Source organism: Triturus cristatus, chromosome 2_2 (genome assembly GCF_964204655.1).
Source record: "Triturus cristatus chromosome 2_2, aTriCri1.1, whole genome shotgun sequence".
Taxonomy (NCBI): domain Eukaryota; kingdom Metazoa; phylum Chordata; class Amphibia; order Caudata; family Salamandridae; genus Triturus; species Triturus cristatus.
In genome coordinates this window covers 63,948,127-63,967,467 of record NC_140582.1, presented here as the reverse complement: position 1 = coordinate 63,967,467, position 19,341 = coordinate 63,948,127, and the positions used below count along the sequence as shown (strand labels likewise).

The 19,341-nt window shown below is 41.2% G+C and overlaps 1 protein-coding gene across 1 annotated transcript in view; it reads left to right on the top strand.

The window, feature by feature from the left end:
• ERI1 (exoribonuclease 1) overlaps nucleotides 1–19,341 on the top strand; it is a 116,628-nt gene that overhangs the window by 66,650 nt on the left and 30,637 nt on the right. The gene's annotated exons all lie outside the window — the stretch shown is intronic.

Genomic DNA, 19,341 nt, shown 5'->3' with positions numbered 1-19,341 from the left:
TCTACTAACTTTGGTCCTCCAGTTGTCTTCAAATATTGTTTTTTTTTAGCGTTTTTTGAACTCGAGATTTTGTAGGCATCTTAAATTTTGTTCACTGTTCTTCAGCAATACCTGAAAAAAACTAAAAAAAAAATCTGTTATTGTATTTAAATATATTACTACATTTCTTTTCACAATAGTCACAAAACGAAATTTCTTTGCCAATTTGAATGCACACAAACTGCTCTTTTTTTTGGGCAAGTGAAAATCTCTTTTACAAACTGTCACATTATGAAACCACTTTTCAGATTTTTTAAAAAGCCCATGTCCACAGTGCTACACTCCACCAAGGGCAACCAGCCTTAGTGATGCTGAATGTATTTGCATTACAGACTTAAACCTGAAAACCCCACTGGCTTGTAAATACTGTGCATGATTATACATGGCAAGCACATGGGTGTGTGCTAAGACTCTGCTTCTTCCCCCAATAATTCGCTCCCCCTTTCCATCTAATGCAACTGTGAAATCACCAGAGCAAGACGCAATAAATCTCTGCCTATAATTCTTCTATGCACACAGAGTCATGTTTTCACATTAGTCCCAAAACGAAATTTCTTTGCCAATTTGAAAGCACACTTACTGCTCTTTTTTTTTCGGGCCAAGTGAAAATCTCTTTTTACAATTTGAAATCACTTTTACAGATTGACACATTATGAAACCACTATTTTTGATTTATTTAATTGCACGTGTCCAAGCTGTTTTTTTTTTCAGACCACCACCATGTGCATTCTCTGTGACTGCCTACACTCCAGCAAGGGCAACCAGCCTTAGTGATGCTGAATGTATTTGCATTACAGACTTAAACCTGAAAACCCCACTGGCTTGTAAATACTGTGCATGACTATACACGGCAAGGACATGGGTGTGTGCTAAGCCTCTGCTTCTTCCCCCAAAAATTCGCTCCCCCTTTCCATCTAATGCAACTGTGAAATCACCAGAGCAAGACGCAATAAATCTCTGCCTATAATTCTTCTATGCACACAGAGTCATGTTTTCACATTAGTCCCAAAACGAAATTTCTTTGCCAATTTGAAAGCACACTTACTGCTCTTTTTTTTTCGGGCCAAGTGAAAATCTCTTTTTACAATTTGAAATCACTTTTACAGATTGACACATTATGAAACCACTATTTTTGATTTATTTAATTGCACGTGTCCAAGCTGTTTTTTTTTTCAGACCACCACCATGTGCATTCTCTGTGACTGCCTACACTCCAGCAAGGGCAACCAGCCTTAGTGATGCTGAATGTATTTGCATTACAGACTTAAACCTGAAAACCCCACTGGCTTGTAAATACTGTGCATGACTATACACGGCAAGGACATGGGTGTGTGCTAAGCCTCTGCTTCTTCCCCCAAAAATTCGCTCCCCCTTTCCATCTAATGCAACTGTGAAATCACCAGAGCAAGACGCAATAAATCTCTGCCTATAATTCTTCTATGCACACAGAGTCATGTTTTCACATTAGTGCCAAAACGAAATTTCTTTGCCAATTTCAAAGCACACTTACTGCTCTTTTTTTTTCGGGCCAAGTGAAAATCTCTTTTTACAATTTGAAATCACTTTTACAGACTGACACATTATGAAACCACTATTTTTGATTTATTTAATTGGACGTGTCCAAGCTGTTTTTTTTTCAGACCAACACCATGTGCATTCTCTGTGACTGCCTACACTCCACCAAGGGCAACCAGCCTTAGTGATGCTGAATGTATTTGCATTACAGACTTAAACCTGAAAACCCCACTGGCTTGTAAATACTGTGCATGACTATACACGGCAAGGACATGGGTGTGTGCTAAGCCTCTGCTTCTTCCCCCAAAAATTCGCTCCCCCTTTCCATCTAATGCAACTGTGAAATCACCAGAGCAAGACGCAATAAATCTCTGCCTATAATTCTTCTATGCACACAGAGTCATGTTTTCACATTAGTGCCAAAACGAAATTTCTTTGCCAATTTGAAAGCACACTTACTGCTCTTTTTTTTTCGGGCCAAGTGAAAATCTCTTTTTACAATTTGAAATCACTTTTACAGACTGACACATTATGAAACCACTATTTTTGATTTATTTAATTGCACGTGTCCAAGCTGTTTTTTTTTCAGACCACCACCATGTGCATTCTCTGTGACTGCCTACACTCCAGCAAGGGCAACCAGCCTTAGTGATGCTGAATGTATTTGCATTACAGACTTAAACCTGAAAACCCCACTGGCTTGTAAATACTGTGCATGACTATACACGGCAAGGACATGGGTGTGTGCTAAGCCTCTGCTTCTTCCCCCAATAATTCGCTCCCCCTTTCCATCTAATGCAACTGTGAAATCACCAGAGCAAGACGCAATAAATCTCTGCCTATAATTCTTCTATGCACACAGAGTCATGTTTTCACATTAGTGCCAAAACGAAATTTCTTTACCAATTTGAAAGCACACTTACTGCTCTTTTTTTTTCGGGCCAAGTGAAAATCTCTTTTTACAATTTGAAATCACTTTTACAGACTGACACATTATGAAACCACTATTTTTGATTTATTTAATTGGACGTGTCCAAGCTGTTTTTTTTTCAGACCAACACCATGTGCATTCTCTGTGACTGCCTACACTCCAGCAAGGGCAACCAGCCTTAGTGATGCTGAATGTATTTGCATTACAGACTTAAACCTGAAAACCCCACTGGCTTGTAAATACTGTGCATGACTATACACGGCAAGGACATGGGTGTGTGCTAAGCCTCTGCTTCTTCCCCCAATAATTCGCTCCCCCTTTCCATCTAATGCAACTGTGAAATCACCAGAGCAAGACGCAATAAATCTCTGCCTATAATTCTTCTATGCACACAGAGTCATGTTTTCACATTAGTCCCACAACGAAATTTCTTTGCCAATTTGAAAGCACACTTACTGCTCTTTTTTTTTTCGGGCCAAGTGAAAATCTCTTTTTACAATTTGAAATCACTTTTACAGACTGACACATTATGAAACCACTATTTTTGATTTATTTAATTGCACGTGTCCAAGCTGTTTTTTTTTCAGACCACCACCATGTGCATTCTCTGTGACTGCCTACACTCCACCAAGGGCAACCAGCCTTAGTGATGCTGAATGTATTTGCATTACAGACTTAAACCTGAAAACCCCACTCGCTTGTAAATACTGTGCATGACTATACACGGCAAGGACATGGGTGTGTGCTAAGCCTCTGCTTCTTCCCCCAAAAATTCGCTCCCCCTTTCCATCTAATGCAACTGTGAAATCACCAGAGCAAGACGCAATAAATCTCTGCCTATAATTCTTCTATGCACACAGAGTCATGTTTTCACATTAGTGCCAAAACGAAATTTCTTTGCCAATTTGAAAGCACACTTACTGCTCTTTTTTTTTTTCGGGGCAAGTGTAAATCACTTTTACACACTGACACATTATGAAACCACCATGTGTAACTACAACAAAAACAATTCCCATTTCTATTATTCATTTCTTAAGTTACCACATACATCCCCTTTCAAACTGTAAACTCACCTTTAAAATTAGTTAGTTGTGAAAGAAATGTGACACTCAAACAGCAGATTATCAGAGCCAGGATCTCTGTTCTGTTCACCTCTCTCCTCTCAGCAGAACCAGATAATGGCAAACTTTCCCTCTATTTTTCCACACATATACATGTAAGTTTCAAATCTCAGTGCTTCCCCCTTTTTTTCACATGTATTCACACATTTCTATTGGTTGAAAACCAACCCTTTTCCAAAAGTACCCTGCCCCCAACTTGACTTCTGCCTAGTACCCTTCCCCCAACTTGACTTCTGCCTGCTACCATAGCAACAGCTCATGGAACACTGCTGTGTGCAGTTAGGTCAGAAGTTCGACACACAATGTTTCAATTCCACAGAGCAAGAGTGCTTGACTTTTCAAACCTTACAGCAAATCCATAGTACTGTTCTTTGGTTACACATTTTTTTGTACCAATACAAAACATGCTTCTATTAATTTTCACATACAGCCTAGTTTTTATTCTAGAATGGTATGAAACAGCCAATCAGTTCTTTTTGTTTTAAAAAAATATGTATGCCTCCATTTCCAAACTGTCTTTCTTTTCTTATTGCCATTCTACTGAAAGACACCTCCTGAGTGCATCCAGTTCTCCTTTGAAGATGTTCACAGTGTGGATTGTAGGGCACAGCTATGTCTTCTGGAGTGAAAAGTTTGCAGAGAAAACAGATATGATGAGAGACCTTGCTTTGCCAAATGTAGACATTAAATGGATTGGTCAGAGAGGGTTAAAGTGGCACCAATTGATGCCATTGGTGAAATCCTTCATTCAAATCCAACACCCTGACCTCATAATAGTGCACTGTGGTGGCAATGACCTAGGCACTTTGACTGGGGTAGGTCTGGAAATGCTTATGAAGGACACCTTTGCACAACTGTTTACACATTTCCCTAAAACTGCCTTTGTGTTTTCCAACATATGCCAAAGGCAAAAATGGAACTGGTCCAATCATTTCTGTCCACAGATTGACAAAGCAAGAAAGCACGTCAACAAATCTGTTTCTGCTTTCCTCCGTGACTATGGTATGGGTGCCATTTACCACAACAACTTGCGTTATGACATGCAAGACATTTATAGAGGAGATGGTGTGCACTTCAATGATGAAGGGAACAGAGTCTTCCTCTTGAACCTTAGACTCTGCATCGGTACTTACTTGTAGGTACCACTAAAAAAATGACTTCATAAACACAACAGCTCTTTTTAGAGCTCCCTAATTTCTAAACTCTTAAATCTGCTTTTCATTTATCTATTTTTTTTTTTTTTACCGTACGCTTACCGTAAGCTTACCGTACGCGTACCCCGTGATTTTTTTTTAAATCAATAAATGTTTTTTCTGTCCTTCTTTGACCCCCTTACAAATGTTAGGGGGTCTGTAACTCTCCTCATTGCCCCCTTTCCTTGTTTTCACTCTTTTTTTTCAGAGTGAAATACACAAAATGGCGGCCGCCGCTTCCTGGTTTCGACCGATTCGAATGTTTACTAAGATCTAACAGCCAATCAGAATCGCGCTCGCGCACGCCGCCGTACGCTTACCGTAAGCGTACGGTAAGCGTACCGTAAGCGGGCTCAGATATATATATTGATTTAAAGGCTATTTTCTCAGAATCTACTGAACAGATTTACACCAAACCTACAAAAGGCACTTCCTTGACCTGAGGACTACCTCTCTGCCAAATTTCTAGTAATTCTGTTCAGCCGTTCGGGCTGTAGCCCTGTCTAAAGGTCCTATGGAAAAATGCATGGGAAAAACGCGTTTTGGGACCCCCCTTTTATCTCAGCCCCCGCTTGACGAATCCCCCCGAGACTTTCAGGGTAGGAGCGGAGCGTAGCGCCCCACCTATTTTGAGAAATTCGCGAGGATTCGTCGACCGGCGCCAAAGTTATTCAAAATAGAATGTTGAGGTTTTCCTATGGAAACGTGGTCCTAACTATAACTACCTACTGGCGACCGCCAGTAGGTAATATATATATATATATATATATATATATATTACCTACTGGCAGTCGCCAGTAGGTAGTTATAGTTAGGACCCTGTTTCCATAGGAAAACCGCAACATTCTATTTGGAATAACTTTGGCGCCGGTCGACGAATCCTCGCAAACTTTTCAAAACTAATGGGGCGCTACGCTCCGCTCCTACCCTGAAAGTCTCGGGGGGATTCGTCAAGCGGGGGCTGAGATAAAAGGGGGGTCCCAAAACGCGTTTTTCCCATGCATTTTTCCATAGGACCTTTAGACACAGCTACAGCCCGAACGGCTGAACAGAGTTCCTTGAAATTTGGCAGAGAGGTAGTCTACAGGTCAAGGAAGTGCCTTTTGTAGGTTTGGTGTAAATCTGTTCAGTAGATTCTGAGAAAATAGCCTTTAAATCAATATATATATCTGAGCCAGCTTACGGTGCGCTTAACGTACGCGCACGCCGCCGTGCGCGAGCGCGATTCTGATTGGCTGTTAGATCTTAGTAAACATTCGAATCGGTCGAAACCAGGAAGCGGCGGCCGCCATTTTCTCTCTCGCAGTCTGAGAGGGGGTAAAAAAACAAAGGCCCAAAACATGTAAAGGGGCTGTTTAGACAGCTCCTAAGCACCTTGCCATGTTGAGTGAGTACTCAAAGATCCCCTAAGGCCAAAAACGGAATTTTAATTTTTTCGATAATTTCGCCGATTACGCTTACCGTACGCGTACGGTAAAAATTAATAAAAAAAAAAAATATATATCCATATTCTCCACACCCCATGTGCAAATGGTGCCCGAAGGGCACCATTTGTGCATTGCATATCACAGATGTGAAAAATTAAAATATTACCTTTCACAACGAAGCGCATCATATGTCCTCCATGTGCGCACGTGCGTACATGGCCCATCTAGCGTAACGTGGGCACGCAGTGCGTGTAGCGCACCGCGCTCCCACCGTGCGTGCACGGCACTAACTGCGTAAAGTGGGCGCGCGGTGCGCGAAGCGCACCGCGTCCTCACTGTGCGCACACGGTGCGCGAAGCGCACCGTGCGCGCACGGAACGAACTGCGTTAAGTGGGCACGCACGCCACGAATGGCGTAAAGTAACTTAGCATTTAAAAAAACGTACAAATTCACTGAAAAAACCATAGGTTTCACACACGTTATAGTTAGGAATTAGCATTTAAAAAACCTTGCAAATTCAGTGAAAAAACCATAGGTTTCACACATGTTATAGTTAGCTGGACATTTCACTCGTAAAAAACCAATGAAATTCCCCCGTTATAGTTAGTGCAGGCAACTATAACTCACGTGACCGCAATCTTCTGCTGATGCTAATACTGTATTTAGACACTTATTTGCCCATGTCTTCTTCCATTAAATTTTAGCTATACATATATTACAAATATTTTTTTTTCATAAAGACACATATGTCATCAGCAGAGGATTGCGGTCGCGTGAGTTATAGTTGCCTGCACTAACTATAACGGGGGAATTTCATTGGTTTTTTACGAGTGAAATGTCCAGCTAACTATAACATGTGTGAAACCTATGGTTTTTTCACTGAATTTGCAAGGTTTTTTTAAATGCTAATTCCTAACTATAACGTGTGTGAAACCTATGGTTTTTTTTCAGTGAATTTGTACGGTTTTTTTAAATGCTAAGTTACTTTACGCCATTTGTGGCGTGCGCGCCCACTTAACGCAGTTCCTTCCGTGCGCGCGGTGCGCTTCGCGCACCGCGTGCCCACGTTACGCTAGATGGGCCATGAACGCACGATGCGCTTCGCGCACCGTGCGCACATGGAGGACATATGATGAGCATCGTTGTGACAGGTAAAATATATGTTTTGTTTTGCAGTAATAAGCCATGCAGAAATGGTGCCCTTCGGGCACCATTTGCACACGGGGTGGGGAGAATGTGGATATTTTTTTTTATTATTATTATTTATTACCGTACGCGTACGGTAAGCGTAATCGGCGACATTTTCGAAATAATTAAAATTGCCTTTTTTCACTTGGGGGATCGTTGGGGACTCCCTCGACATGGCTAGGTGCTTGGGAGCTGTCTAAACAGCCCCTTTACATGTTTTTGCACTTTGTTTTTCAACCCCCTGTCAGAGTGCGAGAGAGAAAATGGCGGCCGCCGCTTCCTGGTTTCGACCGATTCAAATGTTTACTAAGATCTAACGGCCAATCAGAATCGCGCTCGCGCACGTCACCGTACGCGTACGGTAAGCGCACCGTAAGCGCACCGTAAGCTGGCTCAGATATATATATTGATTTAAAGGCTATTTTCTCAGAATCTACTGAACAGATTTACACCAAACCTACAAAAGGCACTTCCTTGACCTGAGGACTACCTCTCTGCCAAATTTCATTAAATTCTGTTCAGCCGTTCGGGCTGTAGCTCTGTCTAAAGGTCCTATGGAAAAATGCATGGGAAAAACGCGTTTTGGGACCCCCCTTTTATCTCAGCCCCCGCTTGACGAATCCCCCCGAGACTTTCAGGGTAGGAGCGGAGCTCAACGCCCCACCTATTTTGAAAATTTTGCGAGGATTCGTCGACCGGCGCCAAAGTTATTCAAAATAGAATGTTGCGGATTTCCTGTGGTAAGAGGGTCCTAACTATAACTATCTACTGGCGACTGCCAGTAGATTATATATATATATATATATATATATATATATTTTCACTAAAAAAAACATAGGTTTCACACATGTTATAGTTAGCTGGACATTTCACTCGTAAAAAAACAATGAAATTCCCCTGTTATAGTTAGTGCAGGTAACTATAACTCACGCGACCGCAATCCTCTGCTGATGACGTCAGATATTGCATCACTGTATATAGACACTTATTTACCCATGTCTTCTTCCATTAATCTTTTAGCTATACATATATTACAAATATTTATTTTTCAGAAAGACGCATATGTCATCAGTGATGTAATATCTGACGTCATCAGCAGAGGATTGCGGTCGCGTGAGTTATAGTTGCCTGCACTAACTATAACGGGGGAATATCATTGGTTTTTTACGAGTGAAATGTCCAGCTAACTATAACGTGTGAAACCTATGTTTTTTTTAGTGAATTTGCAAGGTTTTTTAAATGCTAATTCCTAACTATAACGTGTGTGAAACCTATGGTTTTTTCTGTGAATTTCACAGGTTTTTTTAAATGCCAATTTATGTATGTTTTTTATTGTATTTTTGGCTTGCGCGCACGTTTCGCGAACTTCGCGGAATTTATTCCATTTCCGCCGTGCGCGTAGGGTGAGCGCACTCGGCGATTTTTCGAAAAAAAAATAGAATCTTTTTTTGGCCCTTGGGGGTCCTTCTGGGACCCCCTGACAAAGGCTAGGGGGTCAGGAACTGTCCACCCTGCCCCCATTTCACGTTCTCCACCTTTGTTTTTCACCCCCTCAGACTGCGAGAGACCAAATGGCGGCCGACACTTCCCGGTTTCGACCGATTCGAATGTTTACTGACATCTAACAACCAATCAGAATTACGCTCGCGCACGGCAGGGTGCGCGCACAGGGCTTGCACAGTGCGCGCACCCTGCGCGCGTATAGATATTTATATGCTTTTAAATGCTATTTTCTCAGGAAATACTGAACAGATTTACACCAGACCTGCAAAAGGCACTTCCTTGACCTTATGGCTACCACTCTGCCAAATTTCACGTAATTCTGTTCAGCCGTTCGGGCTGTAGCTGTGTCTAAAGGTCCTATGGAAAATAACATGGGGAAAACGTGTTTCGGGACCCCCCTTTTTTCTCGGCCCCCGCTTGACGAATCACCCCGAGGCTTTCAGGGTAGGAGCTGAGCGGAGCGCCCCATTAGTTTTGAAAATTTCGCGAGGATTCGTCAACCGGCGCCAAAGTTATTCAAAATAGAATTTTGAGATTTCCTATGGAAACTAGGTTGTAACTATAACTATCTACTGGTGACCGCCAGTAGATTATTTATTTATTTATATATATATATATATATATATATATATAATCACACACCTTCCTGTACCTCCGAACGGCGAACAAGAAATGCAACGTCCCACACGAAAGCTCGTCAATCACAGGTGATTTATTTTCTCATAACATCGCCTCTCGCTCCTCACGACGCGTTTCGGGCATCCAGTGCCCTTGATCATATATATATATATATCTATCTATCTATCTATCTATCTATCTATCTATCTATCTATCTATCTATCTATCTATCTATCTATCTATCTATCTATCTATCTATCTATCTATCTATCTATCTATCTATCTATCTATCTATCTATCTATCTATCTATCTATCTATCTATCTATCTATCTATCTATCTATCTATCTATCTATCTATCTATCTATCTATCTATCTATCTATCTATCTATCTATCTATCTATCTATCTATCTATCTATCTATCTATCTATCTATCTATCTATCTATCTATCTATCTATCTATCTATCTATCTATCTATCTATCTATCTATCTATCTATCTATCTATCTATCTATCTATCTATCTATCTATCTATCTATCTATCTATCTATCTATCTATCTATCTATCTATCTATCTATCTATCTATCTATCTATCTATCTATCTATCTATCTATCTATCTATCTATCTATCTATCTATCTATCTATCTATCTATCTATCTATCTATCTATCTATCTATCTATCTATCTATCTATCTATCTATCTATCTATCTATCTATCTATCTATCTATCTATCTATCTATCTATCTATCTATCTATCTATCTATCTATCTATCTATCTATCTATCTATCTATCTATCTATCTATCTATCTATCTATCTATCTATCTATCTATCTATCTATCTATCTATCTATCTATCTATCTATCTATCTATCTATCTATCTATCTATCTATCTATCTATCTATCTATCTATCTATCTATCTATCTATCTATCTATCTATCTATCTATCTATCTATCTATCTATCTATCTATCTATCTATCTATCTATCTATCTATCTATCTATCTATCTATCTATCTATCTATCTATCTATCTATCTATCTATCTATCTATCTATCTATCTATCTATCTATCTATCTATCTATCTATCTATCTATCTATCTATCTATCTATCTATCTATCTATCTATCTATCTATCTATCTATCTATCTATCTATCTATCTATCTATCTATCTATCTATCTATCTATCTATCTATCGGAAATCCGCAACATTCTATTTTGAATAACTTTGGCGCCGGTCGCTACGCTCCGCTCCTACCCTGAAAGTCTCGGGGGGATTCGTCAAGCGGGGGCTGAGATAAAAGGGGGGTCCCAAAACGCGTTTTTCCCATGCATTTTTCCATAGGACCTTTAGACAGGGCTACAGCCCGAACGGCTGAACAGAATTACTAGAAATTTGGCAGAGAGGTAGTCCTCAGGTCAAGGAAGTGCCTTTTGTAGGTTTGGTGTAAATCTGTTCAGTAGATTCTGAGAAAATAGCCTTTAAATCAATATATATATCTGAGCCAGCTTACGGTACGCTTACCGTAAGCTTACCGTACGCGTACGGTGGCGTGTGCGAGCGCGATTCTGATTGGCTGTTACATCTAAGTAAACATTCGAATCGGTCGAAACCAGGAAGCGGCGGCCGCCATTTTCTCTCTCGCACTCTGAGGGGGGGGGCTGTAAACAAAGGCAAAAAACATATAAAGGGGCTGTTTAGACAGCGCCCATGCACATAGCCATGTTAGTTGAGTCCTCAAAGATCCCCCAAGGCCAAAAACGGTAATTTTTTTGGGGGGGAAAATTTCGCCGATTACGCTAAAAATTTTAATAAAAAAAAAAAACACTCTGTGCATGGCATATTATTGTCATCACTTACATACAAATTAAATTTAACAGATTACCTATCACAAGGAAGCGCATAATATGTCCTCCATGTGCGCACTGTGCGTAACGTGGGCACGCGGTGCGTGTAGCGCACTGCGTGCCCACCTTGCGTGTACGGCACTAACTGCGTAAAGTGGGCGCGCGGTGCGCGAAGCGCACCGCGTGCTCACTGTGCGCGCACGGAACGAACTGCGTTAAGTGGGCGTGCACGCCACGAATGGCGTAAAGTAACTTAGCATTTAAAAAACTGTACAAATTCACTGAAAAAACCATAGGTTTCACACACGTTATAGTTAGGAATTAGCATTTAAAAAACCTTGCAAATTCACTGAAAAAACCATAGGTTTCAGACATGTTATAGTTAGCGGAAATTTTACTGATAAAAAACCAATGAAATTCCCCCGTTATAGTTAGTGCAGGGAACTATAACTCACGCGACCGCAATCTTCTGCTGATGACATATGTGTCTTTATGAAAAAAAAATATTTGTAATATATGTATAGCTAAAAATTTATGGAAGAAGACCTGGGCAAATAAGTGTCTAAATACAGTATTAGCATCAGCAGAGGATTGCGGTCGCGTGAGTTATAGTTGCCTGCACTAACTATAACGGGGGAATTTCATTGGTTTTTTATCAGTAAAATTTCCGCTAACTATAACATGTCTGAAACCTATGGTTTTTTCAGTGAATTTGCAAGGTTTTTAAAATGCTAATTCCTAACTATAACGTGTGTGAAACCTATGGTTTTTTCAGTGAATATATATATATATATATATATATATATATATATATATATATATATATATATATATACATACACACACACACACACTTTATTTACAGGTCACTCAATCACCAGTCTCTTTCCACAGCAAGCTCATGGCTGCGTGGCGAACCCCATATATCCAACAATGTGTTGAGTAAATAAAGACCAAACACTCCGTGGCTCTGCTTCAGCGAGCTTGATTTATCGCAGTTCCCGGCTCCTTGCTCACAAGAGTAAGTGTGTATATAATATTTTGAGATGGAGAAGGCTGGAGAGTTAATTAAGTGCGGATCATTTAAAGCTGGTGCAGAGTCAAATTTAAAGTAAATGTTGGAGATTTTGGGCTTAAAGTAATGTGCTAAGGAAGTGCAGAGATGATCAGAAGGCAAAATCATTTGATCGAAGGCAATCCGATGATAAAATTCTTTGATTATGGTAAAAATATCCGTTATGTAGTTAGGGTTTTCCTCAGTGCTGTAAACAAATGCTGTGCGTGTGTTTTCTTTTTGTGTGATATTCTAAGAGCTAATTTATAGACATGTTACCTCCAGTTGAGCTCTGTCTGCTTGAGGTGTTGTCTGTTAACATTTTAGTCCTAAGTATACCAGGTCATGGCTGCAGTTCTGCATGTGGAGGGCTACATTTCAAAAGGAGTTAGAACTTTCAGTGTGCTTGTTAGGCAGTAATTTAGGTTGGTTGCTCCTGAGGTGGCGCAAATGATAGTTGGGGGGGGGAAGGATGCAAAGGGCACTTTCTCAGTTGTCCTTTATCGAGGATGTGGTACTTGGGGGCAGGGGGGAGGTTTAGAAATAGCAACTATTGAATGTTCGAAGATAGTGGTGAGTCTAGATCAGGGATGGCCGAAAAAGGGTATCGGCAAGGATGGGTAGGTTGTGAGCAGTGATTTTAAACGAAATGTATTCTAGCCAGTCCATGGCATGGAAGAACAGGATGAAACAGGACAGGGAAGTTTGGTAATGATGTGGATTCCACCGCCTATAATGTGGAGTATGTCTTTATTGGCGATTTTGAAACACAGACATATAGTCATGGCTAAATCTGGGTTTGCTGGTGGAGTTGAGCCGTGTCTTGGAGAGGAATAGTCGGTCTGTGCCTTCAGAGCAAAGTATATCCCAGATTTTGATAGAAGGTTTTGAAAAGGAGCAGGTAGTAATATCCACACAGTGAAGGGTGTTGTAGATAGAGTTGATGGGGGGACTTGAGGGAAGGTAGAAGATGTGCATGTGTGGAGAGGGACTGGCGGTAAGGGTCTTAGGAGAGGCAGCTACAGCAGAAATGCGAATTGATGTGTTGCAGGTGACGCAGCAATGTGCACATGAAAAGGGCATGCAGCAATGAGGGGGAGAAAGTACATTGGGGGGACGCTGCTGCTGGCCATTGAAACTCTGCCAGAGCTCAGAGGAGAAGCAGCATAAGGTGCGGCTGGCATTTATCTCGCTATTGGCTGAGCTGAGGTTTGTGGTGCTGGGCACAGGCGAGCTTGCCTTTGGCGCACTGCTGGTGCGGTGGCATACATCCATTGCATGCTGTCTGCGCGTGTGTGCTGTGGGCGCCATTTGTAGGAGTTTCTAGACATGTAAGGCAGTGCCTTGGGAGTGGCAAGCAAGCACTGGCTACCACCCCCTCGCACAGAACCAGGCAGCGGTCAAGAAAGAAAATAATTGACAAACTAAAATTGAAACTGCCAAAGGAAACAAGCTGAAATAGCAAACAGAAAATAGAGGTAAATGAGGCCAGGCAACCTTGTAACTGGCATGATACAAGGAAATGAAAATGACAATGCAAATGAAAGCTAAAACTAACAAGGGTCCGAACAGCCAAGCAACCTTAGCTGGAGGTGAGAGGCCAGTGGTTTACAAGGAAAGAAAAGGTGGGTAGCGCAGTCAAATATTTTTTAATGATGCATTGCAGCAGGTATGCTAAGCATCTGGAGCACCCTACAAGTGGATCTCTTCCCATATAGATAACCATAACCATCGGACCAGCTCGCTTCCGCAAGACAAAGTCCCGTTCACTGTCGCAGCCATCCCTCACTCGTACTAAACTTGGCAAAGCGTGCAGTATGAATGTTTAGAATTTACAAACTGTGTGAATGTTCTGAGTTAGCTAAGTGGCATTTGGCAAGGTTCTCTACCTTTAATGGAAGTGATTCAAAATTGTCTGCCCATGGGGTTTCAGCAAGAGGTGCAGAAATGCCAGATGACTGCACTGCCTTAACGCTTGACTGTAAATCTACCCTCCAGTTCTGCTCCATTAAGGTTCATCCAAGAGCCATTATAGTGTGCAGACAGTTTGCTGCTTAGACACGGTTTTCACCGTTTTAGTGCTAAAGGATTTTTCGGAGGACATCTGTTAAGTCTTGTCCCACTGAGAAGTCTCTCACTATTGTGGGAGTTCATTGTAGTTATGACATTTACCTTTTCCAAAAATCATAACTGAAATAACCACAACCCATGTAGCGTTTTTTCATAAAGTTTTTTTTTCTGAACTGATGCTCCTTTCTTTGCTAAGGCAGATTGAGATTTTCTTGGCAAACCTTTTTCTTTTCTAATCCTTGCAGTCGAGCAGAGGGTCCTTATAAAACTGGGTATGAGAAGAGCCTTTTTTTCCTACCTTGACAAAACTAAGTTGATTAAAAAATCCAAACTTTTTTTGGAAAGCTATGGTCCCATTAGTAGGGCTTTGCTTCAGAGTAGCAGTGTGCATTACTATGTGCTTTCGAAAGACCAACATTCCCTTTCGGGGTAGGCCTCAGACCTATATGTTTAGGGAAAAGTTGCCGCTGCTGCTCTCTTCAGTATGCCCCATTGGTAAAAACTAGGAGGTCAGTTCATACCTTCACCAGATGCAGTTCTAGATTTCATTCCTATTGTGACTTGAGTGGGCAGTTGCATTATACCAACAAAAGGCAAATGATCCAGGCAATCATAGCTGGTATGAGAAAAGCCTATTCTCTGCATTTCCTTTTGAAATATTTCTTTAGAACACACTGTCCTTTTTTGATACCTATTTGCACTGTTTCAGAAAGTGTTTCTCTAATGTATTCTCTTCAATTAGCAATTGAATAGGTCTTTTTTGTCAGATACTTTATGGAAGCCACTTTTTAGTAACTCTTGAGGAGCTGGCAGACCACAAATCGAATAAGTAACACGGACTGCAGTATAAGCCTGTACGACAAACTCAGCCTTGTAATAGACTGACTATCATTTCTTTATTTGCTGTCCTGTCTCAGTACCTGTTGAAATATGTAGTGTATAATTGTTTTACTTTTTGTACTAGTCCTTTAATAAAAGAAAGCCGTTTCTTCAAGATATATAATATTTACACACACACACATAATACCGCGAGGGCTAGGCTCGAGCTCAACCTCGGCAAGACCAAGTTCACGGTTTTCAACCCATGCCCAACCAGTCGTGCCAATCTGACACTTAATGGAGAGTACCTGGAAAGAGTCCAGGTGTTTAAAAACCTGGGGCTTACGCTCACAGGGAACTTTCATTGGTCAATCCATATTTGGGTGTGTGGCCTCAAATTAGAACATCTATTTGGTGGTATCTCGAGGGCGCACGAGGCTCCTCCTCCTGTCCAGTGACTTCCACCCTAGAGATTTATAAAAGTCACGCACTGAGAGCTACCCTGTATGGTGGAGAACTTTGGGGTTTCCAGGATTTCCGTGGTTTGGAAATAATAGGAAATCGCTTTGCTAGGAATCTTTGTGGTCTACCAGTGAACCCGGTCTTCCGGCTACGTCTTGATTATGGGCTCAGATGGATTAATGACGTAGTATGACTGAGGCCACTGTTGTACTGGCGAAGGCTGTGGGTTACCCCGAACTTCGTCCATTTCGCATGGCCCTAGAAGATGTTATGAGGCAACCTGGCTTCGGTCTATGAAAGTCCTTTTGGGTCGGATTGGATATTTAAATCTGTGGTCTTCCCCTGGCGATGCAAGTTCAGCCCCCAAATCCGAGTTAGAAAGTGCTGACTGGCGATATATAGATAACCAATCCTTATGTTCTCTAAGGCACAGATCGCTCACTGATTCCTTTTTAGAATTTAAAGTGGATTACTGTAGGGAAACCTATTTGGATGAGATCAAATCTCCACTGGTAAAGACCCTATATGTTAAATTCTGCTTAGGGTTTCTTCTCCTTCCTGCTTTTACAGCCAAATGGAACCATTATCCCAGTGATGGTGATAGCTTGTGTCCTTTTTGCCTTCACGTTGATGAGAAGGTTGAGCTGGTTCTATTTCTTTTGCATAGGTTATCAAGCAATGAGAAATACGTGGATTTGATCTATTTGACGCATCCTGGGGACAAGGAACTACAGGACTGCATTTAGAATTTCAAGAAGCAACACCAGTCAATGTATTGTGGTCTCTGTCTCCCAATTTCTGATGCAAATGTGGAGATATAGACAGAAAAAGCATTTGCAATGCAAAAGGTCTCGCATTACTGAAAGTTTGAGCTATTGGTTTTGCAAATAATAATGCAGCTGCAGTAGCTCAAACTTTCAGACCTATTGCATTATAAATGCTTTTTGTTTTATGGGGGCAAAGCAGTACCTGTGAGTGAGATTTCACCAAGTAATCTAGTGTTTTCAGAAAATGTTTTATGTACAAGCAAGCGTTACTGTTGTGAAGGTGATTGTGACCAAGTACATACTGGTGTGCCATTTGTGACAGAGTGCCTAAGTGAAATATTTGTGTAAGACTGTGACGTGTGGTTTAGTTTCCTTTGAGCAAATCTGAGCTACGATAAAGCGTTTCCAAACACAAGTTTGTACCTTAATGAGTTGCTAAAGTTTATTTGCCCAAAAACTATTTGTTTGTTCTCCAAGTTGTTGACTTTGTGAGCAGTTTATCATTAAGCTTGGAGGCAGCAGCAAGTGTTTCTAATTCGATAGGTAGGTGTATGCTATATGGAAAAAAACACTAATTGCTCCACTTCAAATGTATTAGAACCGATCTTGTCTGGAATAGTTTACCTTAGTGAAAAACATACCCACAGCTCATAACACCGATGGTATTCCAATAACGAGTGTCTTGTGACGATCAAAGGCTCAAAACGGCCATTTAATTTTCATTGAGTGTATATTGTTAGTCAAAGTCAAAGTCAAGTCAAAGTCAAAAAGCTTTATTTCGATAAAAGTCATTATCATAAAAGCAGCTCAGTGTATAAAAAGTTACAGTTAAGAACAACAGTAATAAATTTAAAAAGATTTTATATCTCTGTTCCAACATTTAGAAAGAGCAATAGTTTCAAAAAAGGTTTGTTCAGTTAAGCTAGCCAACTAGTTGGTTAAGTTTTAGAGGTTAAACAATTGTGGCAGCATTTTCAGTTTAAGAAATTTTTCTAAAAAAGAATTAAACAGATTGTTTTAGCTTTTTGGCTCGGATAGCCCAAGCCCAGGATAGAAACTTGGCTAGGGCACAAGCATAGGGTACGCTACTGTCCGAAATAAGTATCCTGATTGCCACATCATGACTCCTAGTCCCCAGCTGACGGCATAGGTTTTTGAGCCAGACCCTCCTTGGAGTAGCATATTCGCCGCACACAAACATAAAAAATATTGTTAGTCAAAGCCTGAAAATGTTTTGACACACATGTGCCCGTTTGTAAGAGTAGCTCGACAAAGAAGTAGCTCCGGTTGGACTTGTAAGCCTATACCGCTTAATGAAAAGAAAAATTGCCAGCTCCAGTATAGAAAAAGCGTCTGGCGTAATTTAAAACACACAACCTTGTGCTGGTATGTTTTTTTGTTTGTTTTTGTTTTTTAGGGTTCTCTTCTCCCTACTCATACCGGAATTGGTTGAGAGCACCTAGATGAAAGAGAGCCTTTGTATATCTGTATGCCTGAGTAATCAATGGAAGTATTTGCGAAAACAGGGCTCAGCGTTATGCCTGATGATCAGGTTAGGGTTAATTCCAGCAACGGGCTAGCCTGGGACACCGCTATCTGCAGCCAGCTCTTCAGCCTTATGGCAAGGGCATTGTAAACTACCAGCACAGCCCTCCATTTCTGTCTACCTGGATCAGCTGTAAGGCAGGCGCAAGCTGGAGCCCCATGACTGATTGGAAGGGAGGGGGGAGGGAGGGCAGAGCAAGTGGGGTGGAGGAGTAAGGAAAAGACAGTAGAATGAAAGCAAAACCAGTGCGGCGCTCATGAAAGGGCGCCACGCTAATAGTAATAGCACATACCTGCAGTTCTCCCTGGGCAGCTGCAAGGAGCAGGCACATACCGCAGTGCCCCCTGCTCTGAAGCAGGCTGCAGCTCAACCCTCCCTCTTGTACGCTTGGCTCCGCGCTGCTCGGCTGTGATGCAGGCCAGGCTGGAGCCCCGTAAGTAATTGGAAGGGAGGGAGGAGAGAGAGTAGAGAGTGGCACGGAGGAGCGGAGAAAAGCCAAGAGAATGAAAGCAAAACCAGTGCTTCGCTCGTGAAAAGGGCGCAGCGCTGATAAAGTTCGTTCATAATTATAAAAAACAAGCAGGGTGGGGGGTAGGAGTGAATTGCATGGAACAGAACAGGTGCCCTCCAAACGCCTCTAATGATGAGCAGGAAACAAATGCTGTGTGTGTTAGCTTCGAATCCAAAAGTGTGCCTGCAACAGCAGGTAGGAGAAACTAATTTAAGAAAATAGTGCTCACAGACTGTAAATGAAACAAACCGAGTAACAACACAAGTAAAAGGGCCAGTCCTCATGGGAGGTTACAAAAGCAGAAAAGGTGGTTCTAAGGAGGGACTTCTAAGCCTATTTACGAATCAAAAGCAACCATTTAGAATGGACAGTAACAGGAGCCAATTAAAAAGATGGGCGGAGCTTTAAGTCCATACCTGAATACAGCCTGTCTCGAAGAGACAGCGCAAGCGCTGCCTAGGCGAGACCTCAAAACGTAACTTAGTGGGTGCAGTTTTTATCCTGAGTTGCCCCCGTTTTTATTACTAATCAATGAGCATGGTATTTTTAAGCCTTGATTGATTTTAATCTGGATGTTGTGTTTTATGTGTATTTGATTGCTAGGCAGTATGAAACGTATGTAAAGTGCCTTGCTAAAAGTGAGGCTGGATAAATTAATGTATTGAAATTTTGTGTAAATTGTTTTATTCTTATATTTCTTGTATTATGTTTTTATTTATTCTTTT